Source organism: Cnephaeus nilssonii (genome assembly GCF_951640355.1).
Source record: "Cnephaeus nilssonii genome assembly, chromosome: 16".
Lineage (NCBI taxonomy): Eukaryota > Metazoa > Chordata > Mammalia > Chiroptera > Vespertilionidae > Cnephaeus > Cnephaeus nilssonii.
The window spans coordinates 60461761-60486883 of record NC_137087.1 but is presented as its reverse complement, the minus strand read 5'-3'; the positions used below and the strand labels follow the sequence as shown (position 1 = coordinate 60486883).

Below are 25123 nucleotides of genomic sequence, written 5' to 3'. Positions count from 1 at the left end.
CCCATGTGTCGGCACCTGGAGACCAAGCCTGATGGTGAGGCTTCCATCTCAGAGCCACTTAAATGAGGGGAATGGCGGGGAGGCCGGACATCGGCACCGATGGCTTAGAACAGTGGTCGGCAAACTCCTTAGTCAACAGAGCCAAATATCAACAGCACAACGATTGAAATTTCTTTTGAGAGCCGAAAACCGACTTCTGCGCATGGGCCACGAAGTTTCAATCACTCTGTACGTGCGCGCCCGCATGTGGTATTTTGTGGAAGAGCCACACTCAAGGGGCCAAAGAGCCGCATGTGGCTCGAGAGCCGCAGTTTGCCGACCACTGGCTTAGAATATGAAAACTCACTGATCACGTCAACTTTCCTATTATTTCCTTGAAGACCGGGCAGACGGTCTGCGGGCTGAATTATTCTGCGCAGCTCGTTCACGCAAAGGTGCCGGGAGACCGCCCGTGTTTGTCAATTTCACCAGCGGGCACCCTTGGCAATTAAATCATGCTCCCGCGATCCCCCCCCCCCCCCCGCCGCAAACCCATCTGGTATTCAAAGGACCCAACCCCGTGTTCTGCTGAAGATGGCTTCCCCACAAGTCATTACCCCACACTTGACCACACCATCCCACACAGATGTGGGCAGGGACGTTCTCCTACGGGAACTTGGGGATTCAGCTGCGAATGTGCCCGCAGGAGGAATAAAGTGCCTGGAGCGCCCCCAAACACAGCACACAAAGAGAAACCGTCATTAAGAATCACGAGGCGCTGTGCCTGGTGCTGAGGGAAAGGCTCTTTATGAAAACGCTCTATTCCTCCACCAGAGCGAAACGGATGCAGACAAGACCGAAAGGAAACTCGATCTGGCCCGGGCTGATGCTTCCTACCCCGAGCGATCTCACCCCGGCTTCCCCGGAGCGCGCTGGACCGGCTGGCCCTCGGCTCCGAATGCCGACACCACGGCTCTCCGGGACTGTTCACGGAGAGATCAGACACGGGACGGCTCTCTGTGGAGGCAGCACGTTGGGGTCTGAGGCTCACTCAGAGGAGGGAGTGAGCAACAAGGAAGAGAACGGGGACCTGGATTGCCCACACCGCCTGCTGGGACCGCTGTCAGAGCTCGCTCTCCGCACGCCGTCCCGCTGTTTTCCTCCGGGAAAGGCATGCTGGGAACGGACGCATGCTGCAGGCACCCGGTCGGGGAGTGGGGCCAGGCCCCTGCCTCCAACCCCCGCTGCTGTTGGCTCAGGGGTCAGGCCCTGGGACCCCTGCTCTGGAAGTGCATTTTCTTCTTCTTTTTTTAAAATCTGCACCTGAGGATATTTCTCCATTGATTTTTAAAAATATATATTTTATTGATTTTTTTACAGAGAGGAAGGGAGAGGGATAGAGAGTTAGAAACATGGATGAGAGTTAGAAACATTGATCAGCTGCCTCCTGCACACTCCCTACTGGGGATGTGCCTGCAACCAAGGTACATGCCCTTGACCGGAATCGAACCTGGGACCCTTCAGTCCGCAGGCCGATGCTCTATCCACTGAGCCAAACCGGTCAGGGCTCCATTGATTTTTTTTTTTTTTTAGAGAGAGTGGAAGGGAAGGGGAGAGACAGAGAGAGAGAGAAACCTCAATGTGAGAGAGACACATCGATTGGTTGTCTCCCACACGAGCCCTGACCAGGGTTGGGGATCGAGCCTGCAACCCAGGTACGTGCTCTTGACCGGAATCGAACCCGAGACCCTTCAGTCCGAGGGTCGGTGCTCTATCCACTGAGCCCCATGGGCCAGGGCATCAGGTGCATTTTCTTAGTTTATTTGGCACAGACCCTGGGGTGATCCCCTGTGTGACAAGGGGGAGGAGCTGCTCAGAGAGGCGGAGTGGCTTGTCCAAGGCCACACAGCTGAGCCCGTGGAGACTGAACGTGGCCCCACTGGGCTCCAACCTCGGCCTCATCCTGGCCGCTGGTCAGCACCGCCTGCCGGGAGGACGGGTGGGCGCCGGGGCCGGAGCGTCTGGACACAGGCGCGGCGAGTCACCTGCCACCTTTTCCTGGAATTACTTCCCTCAACGCACGATGGGGCGTGCGCTGTTTCTCCTCGCACTCGATTCGGGTTAGCTGCCAAATTCAAACTCTCTCTGATGGTAATGTCAGCGGGTTGGGATCCGAGCTGTGTAGGACCGTACCTCCGTGAGCACAACGGCGCATTTCACACTCTCTTGTCTCTTGTTATTCTCCATTCTCTAACATTCTCGAAATGATCAAAACAACTCCCCGCCTCCCCCCCGCCCCGGAATAAAAAAACAAACACGTTCCCTTTCCCCAGCTCTTTCTCATTTAATTTCACAAACTATAATAAATAAAACTGTTGATACAGCATTTTGGAGACTGTAGGGGACAACTGCGTTTCCTGCAAAATCATTTCTTAATATACTGCTTCCATTTTAAGTCACAGAGACAGAATTGTGGGTGGAATCCCGTGGCATTCGCACGGGAGTGTCTTATTCCTCTCGTCCGGGGCCATTCGGATGGCCCCACCCGTTCACGAATGAACAGATCACAGTCGCGGACTCCGTAGCGACCTGCTACAGGGCAGCAGGGCTGCTGGTCAATTGCACTTTCCCGCCGAAACACGGAAACAGGGGGGAAGTGAGGGACTCCTGACTCTACCCGGGCGAATGCTTCGGGCTACGTTCTCCCTTTTTTAATGATCGTCTGTATCTCCCGCCCTCAGGCGAGGGCCTGGGACCCCGCAGGTGCTCAGCAAACGGTCTGTGAAGGAATGTAGCGATCAAGAATGAGGAAGATACATCATAGGCGCTTACAGACAACATAGGGCTAACATGTCATGCATGACAAAACGTGACTCTGGGTCACGGAAAACATCTTTCTAAGCATCACACCCTCCACCCTGTAACCCTGGCTACAAACCGCGGCAGGAGTGGTTGGTGGGTTTGTATGATGGAAGCGCTAGTCCCGTGGTCGGCAAACTGCGGCTCGCGAGCCACATGCGGCTCTTTGGCCCCTTGAGTGTGGCTCTTCCACAAAATACCACGGCCTGGGCGAGTCTATTTTGAAGAAGTGGCGTTAGAAGAAGTTGAAGTTTAAAAAACTTGGCTCTCAAAAAACATTTCAATCGTTGTCCTGTGGATATTTGGCTCTGTGGACTAATGAGTTTGCCGACCACTAGAGTCTAGTCCATCCACTCGGGAAATCTCGCGAGCTCATCTGCTGTCTTCCTCACGGGCGCGCATTCTAGCAAAGCCGCCGGCCGTGGACAAGGACCAGCGCCCCGCACCAGGCGAAGGGTCAGCGCTTCCTTCTCCGCGTGGCTTCGCCGCTACGTGTGCGGGCCGCCTGGGCGCCCGGGAGAGACGGCGCCCGCTCCACGCACCCGGCCCAGGACGTCCCTCTCTTCTCGGCACAAGCTTTGGCCAGAAAAAGGCAAACACGGATCCAATCTTTCTGGCTCCCCGGCCACGGATCTGTTTCTCAGATGACAATACTGTGGTTTCTTAAAAAAAAAAAAACAAAAAAGAGGGAAAGAGAAGAAGACTTCCTAGAGAGAACCCGGCAAGCAGGACTCACATGGGAGTTACGGTTTCACGTTCACACGGCGATCTCGCCCGCGAGGCTGGGAGCCGGTGACGTCATGGGCCTACGAACCTCGGGCTCTCAGCACGCGCTCCAGAAGGAGTTCTTCATCGGGAGCTGAAACCCTCCCGTGTGTCTGGGGGAAGGAGCAGGCTGTGCTGGGGAGGAGGAAGGTACGACTTAACGATTTAAACGGTAATTCGCCGAGCTCTGCCCGGTAATCTCTCTCACGGTTTCAGGGAGAAATACTCTCCTCGCCTCCCGCTTACTGGATTCATCAGCACTTCTCGGGAGGTCGGGAAGCGATGACGTGGCCCGCCCCCGAGAGGACCGGGACGTGGATGAAACGGGAAGATGGATGCAATGTCCAGTTAACGCTCTCTTCTCCTCCCCGAGGGTGGGCACGGCCAATGAAACACTCACATTTCACATCTCCGGGGTCACAGCTCGGCGTGGGCCAGGCCTCGCAGCTGTGGGCCAGGCCTGGGGAATCGTCATTCATCTGACGGGTGTGACCTGATGAGTGACTCTGAGGGGGGCCGCAGAGGGAGAGTGTGGCAACAATGTCTTTTTAAAAATATATATTTTTATTGATTTCAGAGAGGAAGGGAGAGGGAGAGAGAGAGAGAGAAGCATCAGTGATGAGAGAGAATCATGGATCAGCTGCCTCCTGCAGCCCCACCCTGGGGACTGAGCCCGCAACCCAGGCATGTGCCCTGACCGGGAATCAACCGTGACCTCCTGGTTCCTAGGTCGGCGACACTCAACCCCTGAGCCACGCCAGTTGGGCAACGATGTCTTAAAAGTGAGCTGATCTTGGCGATGGGTGTCCGGGAAGGCCTCTCGTCCTCGGCACCGCTGACTTTGGCACCAGTGGCTCTCGGGGGCGGGGCGGGGGGGAGCGGGGGGGGGGGCTGTGTGATGCAGGCTGTTGGGCAGCATCCGGCCTCACGATGCCAGTGACAATCCCCGGTGTGGCCACTGAAACGGTCCCGGACGTGGCCAAACCTCCCGGGGGCCAAGTGGCTGTGCGGAGAGCCACTGTGCGGGGTGGGTTAACGCACAGCCCCTTCCCTGAGGGTATCGAGGAGGCTCAGGATGAAGAGCTTCTGAGGCGACGGGGGACAAAGGTGTGGCCGTTACACAGCAGAGTCCGGCTCCTGACTGTGGGGAGAATATTCCTGAGAAGCGTGGCCGCGGCCTGGGGAGGGGAGTCTCTGCCGTGGTCCCGGCCTCAGCCCCGGAGCACACGGGTGCAGGCACCTGGGCCTCATCCCGGAACACACGGGTGCGGACGATGTGGACACCTGGGCCTCAGCCCCGGAACACACGGGTGCGGACACAGGAGCCTGGGGCCCCGGGAGGCGCAGTTAGCACGGGAGCATCAGTCTCCCGCTACATTTCATTCCATTTGTTTCACCTTCGTGTGCCCTCCCCCATCAGCCCTGCCTTCCCTCTGCACGCACTCAGCTTATTTTTTCTAAACTGAGAGGACGCTGCACGCATGGTGGCCCTTACCCCGAGTGCTTCCTGCTGTTTCCACGAACAGGACGTCCCCCAGCTCGTCCCCGTCTGCGCCCACCTGCCGTCCACGTCACACGGATGCACATCTCTCTGCTCTGCCATGCGTGTTTGACTTTGACAGTGGACACGGGGTGCTCCGTGCAGCCTCCAGCCCTGCCCCCCAGCACAGAATCCAGGCTGGGGTCAGGTCCCCCCGCCTCTTTTTTTAAAAAAATGAACAACTTTGAAAAAGAACTCACGTATCGTGTGCCTTACTCCTCTAAAGTGCACAACCAACGTCATCCCAGTAAGTTTAGTAAGAAAAACGAAACAACACGCGCACGCGGGGTCCCCTCTGCTCACAGAGCCGCGCCCATCCTCCCCGCAGCCTGACTTTCTATCTAGAACATTCCCTCCTCCCGTTGCCTTTGACCCCGCCCTCATGACCCTTAACCTCCGCGAGTTTGAAACATTTCTGAGGCTTTTGTCTTTTGCGATGTGGACGTTTTTGATGAGCACAGCCCTGCTCCTTTAAGAAAACGTTCCTGACGTTGGGCGGCCTGACACTTCCTTGTGACCCTGAGGTCACTCCTCCGCCACCCGGATGCTCCCGGGTGGGCGCCGGGTCCCCCTCAGGTGGCCCTGTGGGTGCCGGGAGCCATTGGCCCCGCGGTTGACGTTAACGGCCACCGCCTGTCAGGGTGTTGCTGACGCTCCACCACCAATTTCACCACGTGTGCCGATCTAGGAGGACATTTGGACAGAGAGCACGGGATGTGCCCGGCCGGCGTGGCTCGGTGGTTCAGCGTCGACCTAGGAACCAGGAGGTCGTGGTTCGAGTCCCGGTCAGGGCACGGGCCCGGGTTTAGGGTTCTATCCCCGGGGTGGGGCGGGCGGGAGGCAGCCGATCCGTGATTCCCTCTCAGCATGGATGTCTCTCTCTCTCTCCCCCTCCCTTCCTGTCTGACATCAATAAAAACATTTTTAAACAAAGAAAAAAGAAGAGACAGCCACACAGACCAGCTCATCGCTTCCCGGGAGCCACAGCCAGAGCCAATGGGCGGCGCACAGGGGAGGTGGTGTCTCCACACCGAGGACACCGCTGACCCCGGTCACCGCCGCCGGGCACGGGGGCCGCTGCGCTGCCCGGGCCTGGCCCGCCCGCGCGTGGGGCCGCGCTGCCAGCTCCTCTTTTTGTTTCATCGCAACAATAACAATTCCTCAGAAACACACAAACCCAAACCGGCAACCACCGGAACACCACGCGGGGAGCCCTCCGGCTTTTATTTCAAACACATGTTCCCAACGTGGCCGCGAGCGCTGCCAGGAACTCGGCGTCGGGTCTGCTCGCCTTTGGCTGTGTTCGCTTCGCCGGGGAGACCGCCTGCGAGGGCCTGGACTCCTGCTCTCTCCTCAACACACCCGAGGGCTCCGCGGCTGGGCCTTGACCTCTGAACCGGGAGGTCACGGTTCATTCCCGGTCGGGGCACAGGCCCGGGGTGTGGGCTCCATCCCCAGTGGGGGGCGTGCAGGAGGCCGCCCATCCATGACTCTCTCACCATGGATGCTTCTCCCCCTTCCTCTCTGACATCAATAAAAACATATTAAAAAACAAACAAACAAACAAAAACAATAACTGAGGAACAGCACAAGGAGTTCCAGGCATGGCCCTCTCTTCCCCCGCTCGAGCGTGATGCTGCCACGGGGCCTTGGACTTGGGGCGCCGGGCGGAGGGTCACGCCTGCCCGTGGGGTTGTGGGAGGAGGAGAATTGCATAGAATTTGGAAAACCAGCCGGGCTCTGGCTGCCCTGCAGACGGGGGCACAGGGAGAGGGAAGGCCCTCCGTCCCGTTTTGAGTTTATGGGGCCGCGTGAGGGAGCCCCCTCGCTTTCTGCCCCAGGGGGTGGGATGTTCTGGTGCCTTCCTTTGGCAAACGGGGCCTGGCAGCTCTCCCCGGAGCAGGGTGGTGGGAAGCCGCGCTCCCGGGTGTGAGCTCAGCGTAAAGAAATGACTGTCCTCGCCCTCACCCCTCACCACGGACAGCTTCTCCCGGGGAGTCCGCTCGCCCGGGGCCGCGGGCCCAGGGTCAGGGGCCCGGGCGGCTCCTGAAATAAAACAGACCCCGCTGCGTTAGCTCAGTGAGGTCATCGCGCACACACCCCTGCAGAGCCGGCCCCGCAGCCAAGCACATTCCCGGGCCTCAGGCTGCAGGAGCCTTGGGAATGAATATGCAGCCAAGGCCACCGCCCCCGCCCCCGCCCCCCGCCCCCAGGCAAAGGTTCGGGGCTCCAGAGAGAAGGGCAGACAGCCTCTGCCCACAGCGCCATTCAGAGCCCTGGCTTTGTCCTCCTTCCCACGGAGCTCATTACCGCACGGCGCCCAGGGGGTTCGTTCACATCCGATATAGACTGTGGCGCTCACTGTCACTTTATTTTTTAAAAAGTCTATTTTATTGATTTTTTTACAGAGAGGAAGGGAGAGGGACAGAGAGTTAGAAACATCGATGAGAGAGAAACATCGATCAGCTGCCTCCTGCACACCCCCTACTGGGGATGTGCCCGCAAACGAGGCACATGCCCTGGACCGGAATCGGACCTGGGACCCTTGAGTCTGCAGGCCGACGCTCCATCCACTGAGCCACACTGGTTAGGGCCTCACCGTCACTTTAAATGAAGCCCCCAGATGAAGTGTGGGAGGCACCAGGGGAGAGGGAGCCCCCAAAGCCAGAATGGCAGGCGATGCCACTTGGAGAACTCGGAACCGCGGGTCCAGGCCCCGTTTTGGCTTGTGCTCAGATGGAGTCCATCGCTGGGTTAAGTACATTCTGGGTTATCTGTGTGTCAGAGTGAAACAATTCTATTGTTCCGACTGACTCAAGAGCAGGACTGTAACTAAAATACGACAATCTTCTTTTAGCCCAAAAGTATGACCTTACAGGAAATAAATGGGCATAAAAGCGTAATTCAGGAGGGCTCCTAAGAACATCGCTGTCTCCTGGAGTCCGGAGGTGTACGTGGGTCAACAGGAGGCGATGCCTCGGGGCACAGTCACGGGCCGGGGACCCCGAGCCCCGGAGGGAAGCACAGCGGGACACCTGTTGTCCCGGCTCCTCGTCTTTCAGAAAAGGGCTCCCGGCACGTCCGGAAGAGCTGTCCCTTCGGTGCGGAGCTAGATGAAGCTGTCCCCGTGTCATAGTTTTAAGGGGGAGTGAGCCAACGCAGAGGGAGAGCGGAGGGGGTGGGTAGCCTGGTCGAATGCACCTGCTATTCATTTATGGCTGCCCTTTGCCCCAGCTGCATTGTGGGAAAGGTTTGTGAGGGCCTTGATGAAAGGAGGGTCCGGGTTGTCAAGAAATACTTGCAAAAATGTAGAATTACTTTACCGAGGAGGAAAGCAGAGGACAGCAGAGGGTTGTCAATGCAAGAAAAATAAAGGGTCAGAAGGTAGGAGATTAGGCGCCAGTGAGATGGGGAACAGTGGTGATTATTATTACAGAAGTAGAGGCCCGGTGCACGAAATTTGTGCACAGGTAGGGTCCCTAGGCCTGGCCAGGATCAGGGCCGATCAGGGCCTTCCGGCTGCTGGCCGAGGCCTCCCTTTGTCCTGCACCACCCCCTGGTGGTCAGCGCACTTCATAGCAAGCGATCGAACGCCTGGTCTCCCGGTCGACCTCCCGCGGGGACAATTTGCAATTTAGGCTTTCATATATATAGATGATAGTGGCCACCGCCATCGAGCGCCTGCTGTGTGTCCTGGAGAGTGCGAAGCACACTTCCACTTGATGCTTCAGAAGACTCATAAGGTCCCACAACTCTGCCCATTTTACAGAAGAGACGACTAAGGCCACACAGCTAGAGACTGGCAGATGCAGGACTGCGGCCTACGTCAGTCTGACTCAGCCCCTGGTTCAAGGTGTTCTACTGAAGACTGGAGACTCTGATAGGAATAGTCCCCCCCTCCCCCCCTGAGTGCACCCCCAATGACTTAAAAGACAAAAGTAAATAGCCCTTTGGTTGAAGAATGTGGGAAGGAGGCCTGGGGAGAAGTTAGATACAAATCTGCAAATAAACAAACAAAATAAATAAACACAAGGTAATGAACGAAGAAAATAAAACAACAAGATCCGGAGCGCCCAGCCCGGCTGTCGGCACAGAGGGCGGGGATTCGGCTGCGGCCAGCGCCCCTCCCCTCCCCAGCCTCTGGCCAATGAGGAGGAAGGCTTTGTGCTTGGCTGGAGGGATGTGGACACAATCTACGTACCCCTCGGATCTCTGGCCTCTTCACTCAGCTCTGTTACGTCACCACCTCTAGGTGTTCCTTCAAGGTAATAGAAGTTTAGTCCCCGATTTAATCTTGGACATTTTTTCTTTTTTTTTTTTTTTTTTTGCTAACAATGACTAAGTGTCTGTGCCTTGTTTATGGCAACCACTGGATGGAAACACGGCCGTGTCCGTATCGCAGCCCCGACCTTAGACAAAGCCCAACATCACGGCCATTCAGAGAGCTTTCCTATGTCAACGGCATCTACTCTCCAGCGCAGAGAATAAACGAAATCTCAAACAGCGAAAACAAAGACAGGACACGGAGGCACCACGTCAGAGGAGTGTGGCTTACAGTCGCACGGTACTGGGATCCGTTCATGGTTCTGTGGAATGGAGGGAGTTTTACGCATTAAATTCAAACCAACCCAACGACCTAGAAACTACAGCAACGCTCTTCGTATTTGTCTCTGGCTCACCCACGTCCTCGCCGGAGGACACCGATGATTGTTATTTTTGATAAAAATCTTGAAGGGATTTCTCTAAACAGCAACGGAAAACTTACACAAGTCTCGGAGTCTCTTTCATGTAGAAGGGCAACACATTAAAAAAGCAACACATTTCCTCGTATGCCTGTAAAAACTGTTTATCTCTGACTCTCCTTGCTATGATACCAAAAGCTCCAGAGCACAACAAAAACACAGGCTGGGACAGAAAAACAAAACCCGAGGAGAACAAGAGATGCAATCGGAACATTCTGAAAGAATGCTCCCGTGAGTTCGAGAAACATGCGAGAAAGCAAAAACGTGCCCATTGCGTGAGGTTGGGGCTGTCAGCTTCCACTCACGCAGCCCCTGGTCAGCGTGACTGTGTGATTTCACTCACGAATCGAAGTGGGGTGTGTGGGAACCTCTCACTCTTCCTGCCCAAGGTTGTGTCTATTAAAAAGGCAGCAGTTCTAAGAGGGAAATTTACATTAAGAAAACAGAAAGATCTCAAATAAACAACCTAACTTTACACCTTAAGGAAATAGGAAAAGAAAAAAAGAACAAACTAAGCCCAAAGTTAACAGCAGGGAGGAAATAACAGAAATTAGAGGGGAAATAAAGGAAATAAAGACCAGAGGAACAATAGCAAAGTTCAGCAAAACTAGGATCTGTTTTTTTATTTTTTAAAAATACATTTTTATTGATTTTTTTTACAGAGAGGAAGGGAGAGGGAGAGAGAGCTAGAAACATCGATGAGAGAGAAACATCGATCAGCTGCCTCCTGCACACCCCCTACTGGGGATGTGCCTGCAACCAAGGTACATGCCCTTGACCGGAATCTAACCTGGGACCCTTCAGTCCGCCGCTCTATCCACTGAGCCAAACCAGTCAGGGCGGGGATCTGTTTTTTGAAAAGGTAATAAAAATTGACAAACTTTCAGTTACCACTAAAAAAAAAAAAAAAAAAAAAAAAATTACAAGACTCAAACAAATCAAATCAGAAATTAAAGAAGAGACATGATCATGGGTACAACAGCAATCCATAGGATGAGCAGGGACGCCTATGAGTAATTATATGCCAACCAATTGAGTAACCTATTACATGGATCCGTTCCTAGAAACACGGATCCATGTAATAGGTTACGCCCTACCAAGACTGAATCGGGAAGAAACACACATTCTACACAAACCAGTGACCAGGAAGGAGACTGACTCTGCCATGAGGAACCTCCCAACACAGACAGGCCCCGGGCCAGATGGCTTCCCCGGTGAAGTCCACCAGACATTTAAAGAGCAATTAATGCCGATCCTTCTCGAACGCTTCCCCAAAACCGAAGAGGAGGACGTCCTTCCACACTCATGTGAAGAAGCCAGCGTCACCCGGATACCCAGGCTGAATGCCAGGTGAGGCTGTTCTACAGGGAAACTGGAGGCCAATACCCCTCCATCGCCCCTGGTGCCTGGGGCCATCGGTCTGTCTCCTTTGGAGAAAGATGGATCCAGCTCTCCCGCCCATGTGTTCCCGGGGCTGCTGGCTTCTCGGGGCTGAGCTGTAGGAGCTGTTTAGTTTTTGGATATTAACCCTTCGTGGGATGCACAGTTTGACATCCCTTCCCCCGTTCAGGAGGCTGCCTGCCCCTGTGTTCTGACGACGGGCTCCTCGGAGGTGCGGAAGCTGTGCGGGTTGATGGAGCCCCCCCTGTTTATTTCTGCTTTTGTGTCTCTGGCCTTTGAAGTCAGAGCCCCGGGAACATCAGTAAGATGTTACCAGCTATGTCTTCCAGGGCGTTTATGGTTTCGGGTCTCGCCGTTTGTGGCCACGTGGGTGGACCTGCAGGGCCCAGTGCTGAGTGAAGCAGGTCGAAGAGGAAGGCAAACACCGTGTCATTTCACTCAGACGTGGAACCTGAAAAAGAAGCCAGCGAACAAACAAAACAAAAGCAAACCCCATGGCCCCGAGGCAGATTTGTGGTCACCAGAGGGGACGGGACGGGGGGACGAGCAGGAGGAAGGGGGCAAGGTTCCGGTCTTGGTGTGGATTTGGTAGGACTATCGGCGGGGAGGGATGACGGTCCATTGGAGGCGCTCACTTTGCAGGGTCTACAAATGTCCAATGATAATGCTGTACACCCGGAAGGCATATAACAGAAAATTCTGTAACTACACACAGTGACAAATATTAAAACGAATAAACATACCAACAAACAGAACCCCCCCAAATCCAACCCGAGAGAAAGTGGAAGTGATTTAGAACGGTCGGGACCCTGTGGGAGAAGGTGGGTCAGACCTCTGGAATGCTACAAAATGCCATGAAGTCATACCTACGCTTTCTGCCTTGGACTACGTTCGGTCTTGTGCATGAGCCGATTTCATAAATACTGAGTCACTGTCAATGGCAGGCTGGGTGCTGGGACGCACGGTGAGTTCGACAGGATATTCTGGAATCTAAACGCGGAGACGTTGGCAACGCACCCGTACGTATACGAGACTCCACCCGCGAGTCCCGTGACTATCGCTCAGCACCTTGGCATCGCGATACGCTCCCTAAATCCACCTTTACGAAGGGATTGTGCGACACAGGGAACCAGCTAATAGTCTTCCCTTACACGACTGCTGTCCTTACCTTGTACTTGCGTTCCTCAAAAAGGAATATAACATTTCTATTTAGTGTCGAAAGTCACGGGCCAAGGCACCCGGATTTAGTCCTACCAAATCCACACCAAGACCAGAACCTTGCCCCCTGACCCCCAAGGGGATATACTTCCGCCCCCGCCAGGATCCCCTCTCTGCCTCCCCCAGGGCCCTCTCAATCCAGAGAGCGTCAGCACGGAACCACCAGGTAATTTGGTTACAGCCCAGCGGAGTGGCTCAGGGTTGAATGCCAACCTATGAGCCAGGAGGTCACGGTTTGATTCCCGGTCAGGGCACAGGCCCGGGTTGGGGACTCGATTCCCCAGTGTGGGGCGTGCAGGAGGCCGCCGATCAACGGTTCTCTCTCATCACTGATGTTTCTTTCTCTCTCCCTCTCCTTTCCTCTCTGAAATCAATAAAAAATATATATTAAAAGATTGGCTTTTTCCCATCAGCAGCTTTTCGATATCACCAACCAACCAACGGGCCCTGATGCTATTGCTCTTCCTCGCTAACGAGGGAGGGCCCCCCCAGCAAGCCCACAGCCCTGGGGTGTCATGGAACAGCGGTCTCCGAGGTTTAACATGGCCAAAGCGCATGAGTCCTGCTTGGATTGCGTGCTTACACGTCCTTGCTGCATGGTCTCCCACGTGTGATTTACGGAGACGGCAGCATTCTGCGATTTGTGGAGAAACGACAAATGCCGCACCGCGCTTCAGAAGCCGAAGGGCCTTCTCTGCGCTGGAATGCAGGGCGCAGCCCGGGACCCACTCTGCAGGAGCCGAGGGTCCGGGCGCCTTCACACCCCGGCGACCTTTCTGGGGCCGTCACTCGGGGTGCCGCCTCGCGAGCGCCTGCTGACAGCTCTGCCGCACGGGACACGGCAGCCCGGCGCAGCGGAGCAGGACGGACGCACGGTCCCCGGGAAGATCCGAGTTCAAGTCCAGAGCAGCCACCCCTTCCCTCTGCACGTGGACAGCAGACGATCCAGACAACACCCCCCCTGCGGCGCCCCCAGGGCCAGGCGAGGCTCAAAACACGAAATGTCAGCGCCCAGCGCCCCCCCCCCCCATGCGGCAGGAGCTGGCACGGGTTCCGGACCAAGGCCGCACTGCCACCGACGCCAACCGTCTCGGGAAATCGCCTGTTTACGGAGACCCGCTCCTCCCGTGCAGCGTGGGCCGCATTCCCGCACTTCCTCTCCCTCCGGGCCCACGTGTGCCGGGCCGGCCTTGCACACGGTCCGGAGCTCACCAGGCCAGGCCGAGGCCTCCTCACACCAGCGGGCGGCGACGGAGGGGGCATGGGGTCGCGGCTTCACCTCAGTCCGTCATAAAATCGTCTTCTGTCCCGATGGCCACAAAGATGTCGTCGTGGAGTGCTAAGTCTTTTCTTTCCTTTTCTTTTATTAAATCTGAGCCTCTGCCAAGATCTACTCTCCCTTCCCCCAGCGGGGAGAGAATGGAAGGGGGTGGGGGGAGAGAGAGGGAGACATCGATGTGGGACACAGGACTGCGTTATACATGTCCAAGCGCACCCTCGTTTCGTGGCCAGGGCGCAAAACCAAGGGGCCCGAGCTTCCTGGGGGCGCTGGTGTCTGGAGCCCTGCGTGCCAGTCAGGGCCGTGCCCCGCAGTCTCACAGGAGCGAACGGGGACCCTCTCCGAACACAGCGCTCCCACCGGCGAGGGTCCGTGGCTGGCATCTCGGCTCCATTCCCCTGCCTGTTTGGAACGGGGGAAGTGACTTTTATAAAATCTGTCCCAGAGCCCGTGGGGCCCCCGCTCCCTTTCCCAGGAGCGTGGGGAGGGGGAATGGCAGCAAGCGCCCCCCAGAGGAGGGCCCACAGGAGCAGGTCCAGGGACCGCGTCCAGGTCGTCCAGGTCGTCCAGGTCGTCCAGGTCGGCAGGAGGACCAGACACCGTCCCCAAGCACCCCGCGGGGCCGCCAGGAGAGGCGTGGAGGGGGCGGGAGTGACGGAGCAGACCGAGTTCCCGGGTGGGAACACCCTTCCCGGGCACCGCGGCGCGGGGATCCTCCGGTCGGCACGGCCTCCGTCTCCTGAAGCAGGCCGGCCGTCCCCACGGAGTGTGGGTTCCCCCCGGGGACCGGACGGTGAGCCCCGGGGGAGGATGTTCTCAGAGACAGAGACGGGCCGGAGGTCAGTGGCCGGGATGCCGCGGCCCCTGGAGTTCCGAGGCTCGGGGCTGCTTTGTTTAAAGTGCTGTCCAGACGCGCGTTGTAATTGCGAGGTGCTGACCTCGGTGGAATGCCGACGGCTCCGGCCCCGCCCAGGGCGGCGCGGCCCGCGCTCCGGGATCCGCAGGAATGAGGGTCTGTTAGCAGACACTAGCCAGGCCCCACCGCACCGGGGACCTCTCCCTGCAAGGTCCCGGGCTCCCTCTTCCCACCGCACCCACCGCGAGCCCCGGCGCCGCCCTCCGACAGCAAACACCGGCGGCCGTCTCAGCAGCCCCTTGCTTCCAGGACTCAGCCACCAGGACTCAGCGCGCGTCTGGGACTGGCCACGGGGGCACGGGCCCTGTCCGTGGACAAGTTGAAGCGACGTGTCCACTGGGCAGGTATGTGACCAGAGGGAGCCCTCCCCAGGAACCCGCCCTCTGACGCTCTCGCCGGGGCAGTGCCACCCGCATCCGCCCATGAGCGGACACGCCCACGGGGCGCCGCACACCAACGCTCATCTGCGCGTCATTCTCTTCACCCACCGCGCTGAGGTCAGCACTAGGGCCTCCGTTTTGTTGTTGTTGTTAACCCTCACCCGAGGACACTTCCCCGTTGACTTTTAGAGAGATGGAAGGGAGGGGGAGAGAGAGAGAGAAACTTCAATGTGAGAGCGACACATCGATTCCTTGCCTCCTGCATGCGCCCTCACCTGGGGCTGGGGTCTGAGCCTGCAACCAAAATACACGCCCTTGAACAGCATCGAACCCGCAACCCATAAGCTCATGGGCCGACACTAACCACTGAGCAAAACGGGCTAGGGCCGGGCACTGGCACCTCTGTGGTACGGTTGGGGAGACTGAGGCTCAGTGCGGAAAGGTGCTGCCTCAAGCCTCACCACTTCCTGTGAGGGCGGCCTCGCTCTGTCCGGCTGCTAAGCTCTTCTGCGAGGGATGGCACCATTAATCACCTGTTCATCCAGGTGTCAGGTGCCGCTCTACAGTCACAAACCCTGCACCCGGGGGGCCTGCTGTGCGGGTCCACCTCACCCCTCGTCGGGTGCAGCCCCACGGAGGCGGAGAAGGGCCGCCGCTGAGGCCTGAGAGATGTTTACTGTTCTCACGCGTCTCTTTTCTCAGCTCTCCCCGACCGGGAAGGACACGAAATGAGAAACAAATGGGATGTTGCAGATGGAACATCAAGGGCCTCCTTGGCGGCTGGGGGTGTTCCAGAAAGTGGTTTGACCTTCGTTCTAGCTCCTGCTAAAAGCGAGGAAGCCACAACACGGGCGTCTGGGGGCTCAGCAAATGGCTGCGGTGCTGTCTGTACGCAGCAGGCGCTGGGGTGGAGTCCCGGCCAGGAGAGCCGGGTCAGGTGCCAGAGCTGGAAACTCACCCCGAGGCCATGACCATCCTGCCCTTGAGGGAGCCGCCCTCACGACTTCAAGGTGACTTCAAGGAGACCGCCCACGGGAGGAGGGGCCTGCAGGGTGGGCACAGACAAGGGCCTCGGGTGGGAAGGAGCCAGACACGGCACCGCCAGCGCCACGGACTGAAGCTCCTCTGGGCTGCCCCGTGGTGCTCGCCTGGGCCCAGAGTGAGGAGCCCACATGCTCTGCCGGATTCCAGCGGCTGCGCCCTCGGCCGTCGCTCCCGCTAAGGACCGGGCAGCCCGGTAGGCGGATGAGCACGTGCGGACAACATCCCTCCCGGGCTCAGCCTGCCGGCTCTGGAGCGGTTGTGGAACATCTAAAAGGGAGCGGCTGCACCTTCACTGAAGGTTTATTGTAACCGTTTTATAAAAAGCAAAACATATACAATGAATGCGACTAAGGAAATGCCCCCAGGGAGACGATGAGCTCAGGTGCCCAGCGGGACGAGAGGTCTGGCTTACTCTGCCAAGTCGCCTGGGAATCGGATGGCAACAAGGAGAAAGCCTATCTGAATCCTGCTCCAGGTTGAATCCATCAGAGAAATGCGCTCACTGGAGTCACATCATATATAATCCTATATAATAAAAACCTAATATGCAGATCGACCTAACGGGGAAGGACTGGCGGAATGACCGGTTGCTATGATGCACACTAACCACCAGGGGGCAGACACTCAACACTGGAGCTTCCCCCAGCCTTTGGCCAGCCAAGGCGGGTGCCAGCGCTCGCCGCGCCCCCCCCCTCCCCGATCACCCTGCTGGTCGCCTCACAGATCGGCCCTGATTGCCGGCCTGGCCTAGGACCCTACCTGTGCATGCATATCGTGCACTGGGCCTCTAGTATTGTGATGATAACATGGGCTCTCAACACAGAACTGGGCCCTGAAACCCAGGGACGGGACAGATTTTTCCAAAGATAAAGCAACCACGTGCATCAACGCCTCTTCCCTACGGGGGAGCGGCCAGAAATGAGAAACCAGGGCGGGGGGGGGGGGGTTGCTTTGAAAACCGGGGGGCAGGGAGGACTGCCGTTGTGCAGCCTAAAATCCTTCCGAACCCTCGCTTCTCTTCCGGGAGAATCTGTACCTGTGACCCCAGGAGAGGAGAGCCCCACCCGCAGGCACTCCCAGCGCTGACGGGCTCCGAGCGCGGGTGCTACGTGAGCAAACGTGGGGTCAGACTTGGGGGGACCCAGTTTCTGACAAGGAGCCCTCGGTGCCGGGGCCCCTGACGAGAACTCACAGCTCAGAACCCAGGCTTTCCGGGAGCCGTCAGACCGTCTACGGGAGGACAGAGGCGAGCGTTCAGCTTCCGGGGACACATCGACACCACAAGAGAAAGGAGCCGACGCGAGACCTTAGCTGCCCCGACGCCGGGCCGACGAGGGGCCACCCGGCGCTCCTCCCCCGCGGAGAAAGCCTCCGGCTCGAAGAGCGCCCAGTGCTCGGCTGTTTCCGTCCCACGGGCCTTTACCTGTGCACCCACTGCCTGCGGACAGCCAACGAGGCCGGTGTCTACGAGGAGCCGGACCCCACCCGGGGCACTCGCTGAACGAAGCCCATTCAACCTGACGGAGCGCGTGGTTTTGCTGAAACACAGTGGTTCCCGCCGAGTTTCAGGAAAACGTGACCGTGGCTCTGGCTCTATGTTGGCTGTTTCCCGGTTTGATTTTAATAACACACTTGCTCATGCCCTGGCCGGTGTGACTCAGTGGATAGAGTGTCGGCCTGTGGACCGAAGGGTCCCGGGTTTGATTCCGGTCAAGGGCACGTACCTCAGTTGCAGGCTCTTCCCCAGCCCAGGCCCCGGTCAGGACACATGCAGGAGGCAACCAATCGATGTGTTGCTCTCACATCGATGTTTCTCTCTGTCTTTCCCTCTCTCTCCCACTCTCTCTAAAATCAGTGGAGAAATATCCTCAGGGGAGGATTACAAAACAATCACACGCTTGCTCATAATGGCTGTTTACACACTCACGGAGGAACACGGGATGGACGGGAATCCTCAGAGCTCCGCGTGTCTGACCCTCTGCCCTGCCCGTGGCGGCCCTCGAGGCGGGGCGTGGGCTCAGTACCGGTGTCTGAAGCCGGGGCCGCGTGGCCAGTCTTTCACATGGGCCTCTTAGACCCGTGGTCCACATGCGGCTCTTTGGCCCCTTGAGTGTGGCTCTTCCACAAAATACCACGGCCTGGGCGAGTCTATTTTGAAGAACTGGCGTTAGAAGAAGTTTAAGTTTAAAAAATTTGGCTCTCAGAAGAAATTTCCATCGTTGTATTGTTGATATTTGGCTCTGTGGACTAATGAGTTTGCCGACCACTGCCCTAGACACATTTCTAGTTATTTTTTTACTGTTCCATTCACAAACGGTAAACTCTCGGGAACTGGTACCTCAAAGACAGGCATCCACGAAACGGTCAAGAGAAACGACGTACGAACCAGAGCATGAGGCGCGCGCACCCGGGAGCTCTCCTGGTCGGTCCCGGGCCCGCCTGGCAGGCGCCTGGGCCGCCGTCTGGCTCCCGAGGGCCGGGGTCAGCTGCTGCCCGGAGGTCTCTCTCTGTAACGCAGCCGTTCACGGGTCCCGGTGTCAGCTCTCGCGCCCTGAAGGCGGAGGGGGCCCCTGACAGAGACCGCAGCCCCGAGGTATGCAGCATCCGGGCCTTTGCAGAGTCGCTGACCCTGGGCCCCGGGTTGCTGTTCGGGGTGAGTGACCACCTGCTATCGACGGGGCCAGGGATGCAGGTCAGATGTTCCCTGCAGAAGGCTGACGCTCGCAAGGGATTTCTGTCGGGAAGCAGAGGGGAACCCTACAGTTAGGGCCGGTTTTATTGCCCTGAAGGACACCAGCCAGTTGTGCTTTTTAAAAATGATTTTTAGAGAGACCGAGAAAGGGGAGTGCCTGCGTGTTCGGGGGTGGACGGGGGTGAACGGGGGTGGCAGGAGGTGCAGAAGGAGGCGCACGGGCGGGAACGTCTCGGGGATGTAGGAAGGGCACTGATGGAGATGAAACTCTCCGTGAGCAGAGCGCCTGGGAGGACCCCCACATCCAGGCACGAGGTGACACCCCTCCGCCAGCCACGGGGGTGGGTGGGGAAGGGACCGAGGAGTCATCATGGGGTGACCGTCCATCACGCCCTCAGCGTGTCACGTGCTCAAGGCTGAGGTCAGGGTCATGAGAAACGTGAAGGTGCAGATGCAGGTCCCTGCGCGCACCAGGCCCGGGCCGCTGTAAACCCAGCGCAGCCCGGACGGGAGCAGATCTGCTCAAGGGGCGAGCCCCTCCCTGGGCAGCCCCCAGCACAGACCCGCCCCGGCACAAGGGCGGAATCGAACCCTGACCTCCGGGCTCATAGGTGGACGCTCAACCCCTGAGCCACGCTGGGCGGGAGGAGAGGGGTCATCGAGTCCTCGGTCTCCCTTGTAAAAGTGCCTGTTTTCGGGCGGAGGACCCCGATGTGCTCAGGCTGACCACAGGAGGTGGTGGTTTGGGGCGGTTCAGGACAATCCAGGAAAAAGTAAGAAAGAAGGACTTCAAGGCACGAGATGATGTGGAGGTCGGGGGGTGGGGGGGGGGCCCAGCAGCACGGGGAAGGGCCACCTGCGCAGCTGCTGCTGAGGTTCGCAGGACAGGCCGTGCCCGGAGCAGACCTCGGCGGGTCCCCAGCACCCAGCTCCGCCTGCGCCCGCGGGCCGGGTGAGGGCAGCGGCCAGCTCCTGAGCGGCTGTCCCTGACTTACCCACGCAGCCGGAGAGAACCCCCAGGGCTGCCAGCAACCCCGGGACGGAGCGGTGAGGGCGGACCCTGCCTGGGGCCGCGGAGGGAGGGAGGGAGGGCCGCCCGCAGACCAGGGCCCTGCTGGGAGCCGCCTGCCCCGGAACTGGGAGAGAACACGTTTCTGTTACTTAAGCCACGCAGCCCGAGGAGAGGAATAACACGGGGCTGCCCAGCGAAGACCGGGGCGCAACGGCCAGATAGGACGGCGGCGATGACAACGGACAGAGCCGAGAAACCGTCCCCAGAGCAAACCGACAAGCCGGAACCGGGAAGGATCAGAGAGCCCGGGGCTCCCGTCGATGGGGTAACGGAAGGCCAAGAGAGAGGAGGCTGGCTCCTGGCCTGAGTGGGGGCCTTTGGGAGGTGTAGCCGAACTCGCCGGGAGAGGGGACGATGCCCAGGCCGGCCGCTCCCTGCGGGTCCCCCCGGGAACATGCCTTGGGCCGTGACACTCGGCCATGTCCCCGGTGGGCGGCTGCCTCCGTGGCCGGGATCCCCCAGGGGCAGAGGTTCCGCTCCAAAGTGCAGTCACGTGGGTTTGCGACGGCTGCCACCTGTGGAGGACGCCGCTTCATTTAGAAAAACACGCTGGCTCGCCGTAATCGCTGCTTAATTTGTTTCCCGTTAATGGACTCCAGATCTCGGCCTAGCGGGCGGTGGCTGCCTGGGCCCCCTCCCCCGGCCGCGGGGCTGTAATTGTGTATGAAGTTCATGACCATCCGATGACACGACCGAGCCCTTTCCCACTGTGCGCGTCCCGCCCTGCCATCCGAGGGCGCGGGAGGCCCCGCGGGCACCGTGTCTCCGTCTCTCTCAGCCGGCAGGCAGGGCCCTCTCCGGTCGGGATAATTGCTAGTGTGGGGAGAGGTATTTTTAAAAACTTTCCCTCAAAATTACAGCTGTAAGACGGCAATGAAAGTAAAATTGCAGTTGAACTCCAAAGCAGAACCTTCGGCTAAAAATACCCGCTCCTGGCGAGGCCGCCGGGCCGGGCGGGGGCGGGGAGCCCGCGGCTCTGGGCGCCTCCTCACCGCTGAGCCGGCCGCAGGGCTCGTGGCTTCCCGATGAACGAGGTCCTGGTCCCGGCAGGGCCGCCGCCTTAGGAGCGTGTGCGATGCTGTCCCGGCATTTTCCCGGAGGTCAAACTGAGCCTCTGTCCTCCAACCACGGGAAGGGAAACACGTCTCCGTTCAAGACATTCCCCCCTTATTTCACGTGGTTGCCGATGGTAGAATATTGGGGGGTTATGGGTAAACTTTTTTAAATTAAACATTTCAATGTGGACACTATTGTGGATGTCCCCCAGTTGCCCAGCTGCACCACCCCCCCGCCCCCTCCCTGGGCCTCACAAACACCATGCGCTCTCACTGATTGTGCAAACTTGTACTGGCGCCTGTAAAACTTTTCAACGGCAAATCTCAACCTCCGAGGCCCTTACACTGTGCCATCTGTTTTGTTTTTTTTAATTGATTTTAGAAGAGAGGGAGAGAGCGAGAGCGAGAGAGAGAGAGAGAGAGAGAGAGAGAGATTTGTGTTCCACTTATTACACATCAGTGATTGCTTCTCGTATGTGCATGGACCGGGGATCGAACCTGCAACCTCACCATACTGGGACTACATCCCAACCAACGGAGCTACCCGGCAGGGCCTGGACGCCTGCCGCGAAAGCCCGTGTTCTTGGCGATATTGCGGGCTTGGTTCCAGACCTCCGCCACGAGGCCGGGGTTGCCATAGAGCAAGTCATTCTCTTCTTGTTGGTGGAGGGTTTTGCCTTCCATGTGTAAAGAACAACCTCTCTGAGCACAATAAAGTGCACGCCTGGGTCTACCTTCAATGGGGGAAGGAGTCAGCAAATAGAAGAACAGAGGGAGACAGCGGCGGGCAGGCTGTCAAGGTAAACGCCCCGGGAAATGCTCACAGGATGCTTCTCACCTGAACACCTGGCACGGGCATGACTGCGTCCCATCGGCCGGAGTCACAGTCATTTTCCATTGGGACCTAGAGAGCATCCTCTCTTTGGTCCGGAGCTGAATGCCATGTGCCACCCTCCCAACATCTACTCCCAAAGAATTGCGACTAGAGAGAGAGAGAAAAAAAATACCCCCGTTCAATTGTAACTAATAGCATGCTGAAGGTAAATACTGCGACAGACGTTTTAACTTTATTTTAGAATCAGCAAGCAGAGTGAAATGCCTGTGTGGAATGTAGGTGTGCTTCGGCCAAGGAAAATGATGTTTTACAGATTTCAGGGGTTCTCTTTTGAACAAATATAGAAACACAAACACACGTGCCCACAGAAGCCAGCGCGGAAAGGGATTTGGGCATAAGCGCTACCAAAGCATCAAGGGCCTGCCATTGGACTGGAGAGCCTCCTTCAATATTTACTTTTATTTATTAAAAAAATATTTTTATTGATTTCAGGGAGGAAGGGAAGGGGAGAGAGAGAGAGAAACATCAATGATGAGAGAGAATCATGGATCGGCTGCCTCCTGCTTGCCCCCGACTGGGGATCGAGCCTGCAACCTGGGCATGTGCCCTGACTTCATTCGAACTGTGACCTCCTGGTTCACAGGTTGACGCTCAACCACTGAGCCACACCAGCTGGGCATGTGTTACAGGTTTTAAGTGCTTGCTGGGTATCTTTTAATGCACCTCATCCGGGTTCGATCTTTACCCTCCCCGCTGCTCCCCAATCATCTTTTCCCTTTTACCCATCAGCCCTCCCCCTCCTGCTGGTCCCTAACCCCGCACTGCGACGGACAGACACCTATTCTGAATGCATCAGGTGGTTCTGACCCACCCACACCCACAGGAATTGTCTGGAAAACCAAGCGTGGGCAGAGTGACGCCAGCTTCCTGGCTACGGCGATGGGTCCGGGATAGGCACGTGCTGAACCCCAGGCCGGTGGGCAGCCCCCTCTAGACTCTGCTGCGAGACCCTGGGACAGCAGACACCCTTCACCTGAGGTTCCAAAGGTGAGAGTTGGGGTGCGGGGATGCCTTCCTGACCGTCACAACGGGAGACCCGACCATGACACGGCGGGGGCCAGGGCCCCCAGGACATCCCGAGCCCTTGGCGGCAGCTGTGCCCAAAGCAACTTGCACCTGCTCACCAGGTAGGCGGTGCAGAACTGTCTTCCCCCTTCCCTAAGCAGGTCGAGCGGTTTTCCACCCCCTAACCCCGAAGGAATTCTGGCTGCACAGAAACACACACACACACACACACACACACACACACACACACACACGTCCAAGCCACCAGCCCTGTAGGCTGTGGGTCAATGTCATTCCTCGTGAGTTTATTGAGTTTAATCACAAGAGCCACCTTTCCCCCGGCCGATGTGGCTCAGTGGTTGAGCGTCGATCTATGAACCAGGAGGTCATGGTTCGATTCCCATTCAGGGCACAGGCCCGGGTTGTGGGCTCCATCCCCAGTGTGGGGCGTGCAGGAGGCATCCGATCCATGATTCCCTCTCATCATGGATGTTTCTATCTCCCTCTCTTTCTCTCCTTTCTCTCTTCCTCTCTGAAATCAATAAAAATATATATTTAAAAAAACCCACTTTCAATAGGTTGGCTACACATTTAACACCAGTGACCATTGTAGAACCTAAATGAATGGGACCACCCACATCCACGGCCCGGTTACCGATTCTGGCAGCTCATCTCAATCCAGACCCATGCAGGAGAGAGCACACATGTGAAACGTGGCCTGTTCTTCACACGGGAAGTCCCGAAAGGCCTGCCTCCCACACGCCCGGGGGACACCTGGTGTCAGGGAGGTGAGCTGCCCACTCACGCGATGTTTTCCAGAAGCGAAGACGAAACCCAGGCCCCGACACCGTGTCTCGGAGTCTGCACACTCCTTGCACGTCTCCCCCCCCGCCCCGCCCCGCCCCGTCGCTGTACGGCTCTCCTGGCGGGTCTGGGACACGCACCATGTGTTACCGCTCGGGGAACGCGGAGCAGCACGCGCAGGCGAGATTCCTCTTCATTGCTGTTATGCTCAGACTTTTTAACATCTGAGATAGTCTGGTCACCAGATGACCGGTTTTATGAGCAAAAACATCACTGGTGTCTGGGTAAATTCCAAGAATGCACACTAATGCAGACACTCACCACATTTAAAAAGAAATAACGCATCATAGTCTAAAAATCTCGGGGGCGGCTGTGGTCCAGCCTCCCCAGCAAGACCTCATGTGGCGGGGGAAACGTGTCTGCCCCACCCCCCCCAAAGCAGCATCTAGAGAAATGACCTGAAATGCATCAGAGCCGGGTCGAACCCCAGCGCCAGGCCTGGGCCTCGGGAGCTCCGGCCTGTGCTGCCAGTAAGCTCTTCATTGGGGGACGATGGGACAAGGCCTGTCGGCCAGCTCAGACCACTGGTCTGCAGCAACAGCCACGGGGTTTCCTCCTCACCCGTCCTCAGAGGGCTCTCCAGGGGCACGGAAATGCTGGCTCCGAACGGCTTCGAGGCCCTGAATCCAAAACAGCAGCAAGCCCGCCCTTTACCCTCGCTGGGCCGGCCTCCCACCCGGTCTGGGGGAGACACTGCTCCCATTCGGAAAACGTTTTCAAACACAGGCATTAAAGCGGAAGGATCGAGCCCCTTGCCACGGAGCCAGGGAATTCAATGAATCCTGACATCACAGGACAAGGGAGAAACGCCGTCTCCTGCTCCCGGGACATGTGTATGCAGTCCAGCGTGGACGCACACACTACCTGCTGTCCGAAAACACGCCTTCTCGCCGGCCGGTGTGGCTCCGTGGTTGAGCATCCTCCCATGAACCAGGAGGTCACCGTTCCATTTCCTGGTCAGGGCCGGGTCCCCAGGAGGGGGTGTGCAGGAGGCAGCCGATCGATGGTTCTATCTTATTGATGTTTCTATCCCTCTCTCCCTCCCTCTTCCTCTCTCTGAAATCAATAAAAATATATTTTAAAAAAACCCACAAAACCAAAAAGACATCTTTCTCTACTAACGGATGTCTGCCTGTACCTGCTAGCACCAACCCTAACCGTGAGGTGGTTGTCTGGCTGATGCCGACGGTGAAACGAACACGGGGCAGGTGCTCTGAGTTCCAGGCGGGCTGCAGGATGCGGCCTTTGTTTCTCCCAGAGGCTCGGCAGGTCTGTGAGTCCGGGAGGAGGAAAGCGAGGGTCAGAGCGTGCCCTGGAAGCCACGCAGGCGGGCACTTGTGATCTGGGACTGGAGAGCTTGGGGAGGAGGAGCATGGGGCGGGGAGGGCCACGGGGAAGCAAGAGGGTGCCGATGCCT

General features: G+C 57.7%; 1 protein-coding gene across 2 annotated transcripts in view; it reads right to left on the bottom strand.

The window, feature by feature from the left end:
• ADAM12 (ADAM metallopeptidase domain 12) overlaps window positions 1-25123 on the bottom strand; it is a 176348-nt gene that overhangs the window by 71179 nt on the left and 80046 nt on the right. The gene's annotated exons all lie outside the window — the stretch shown is intronic.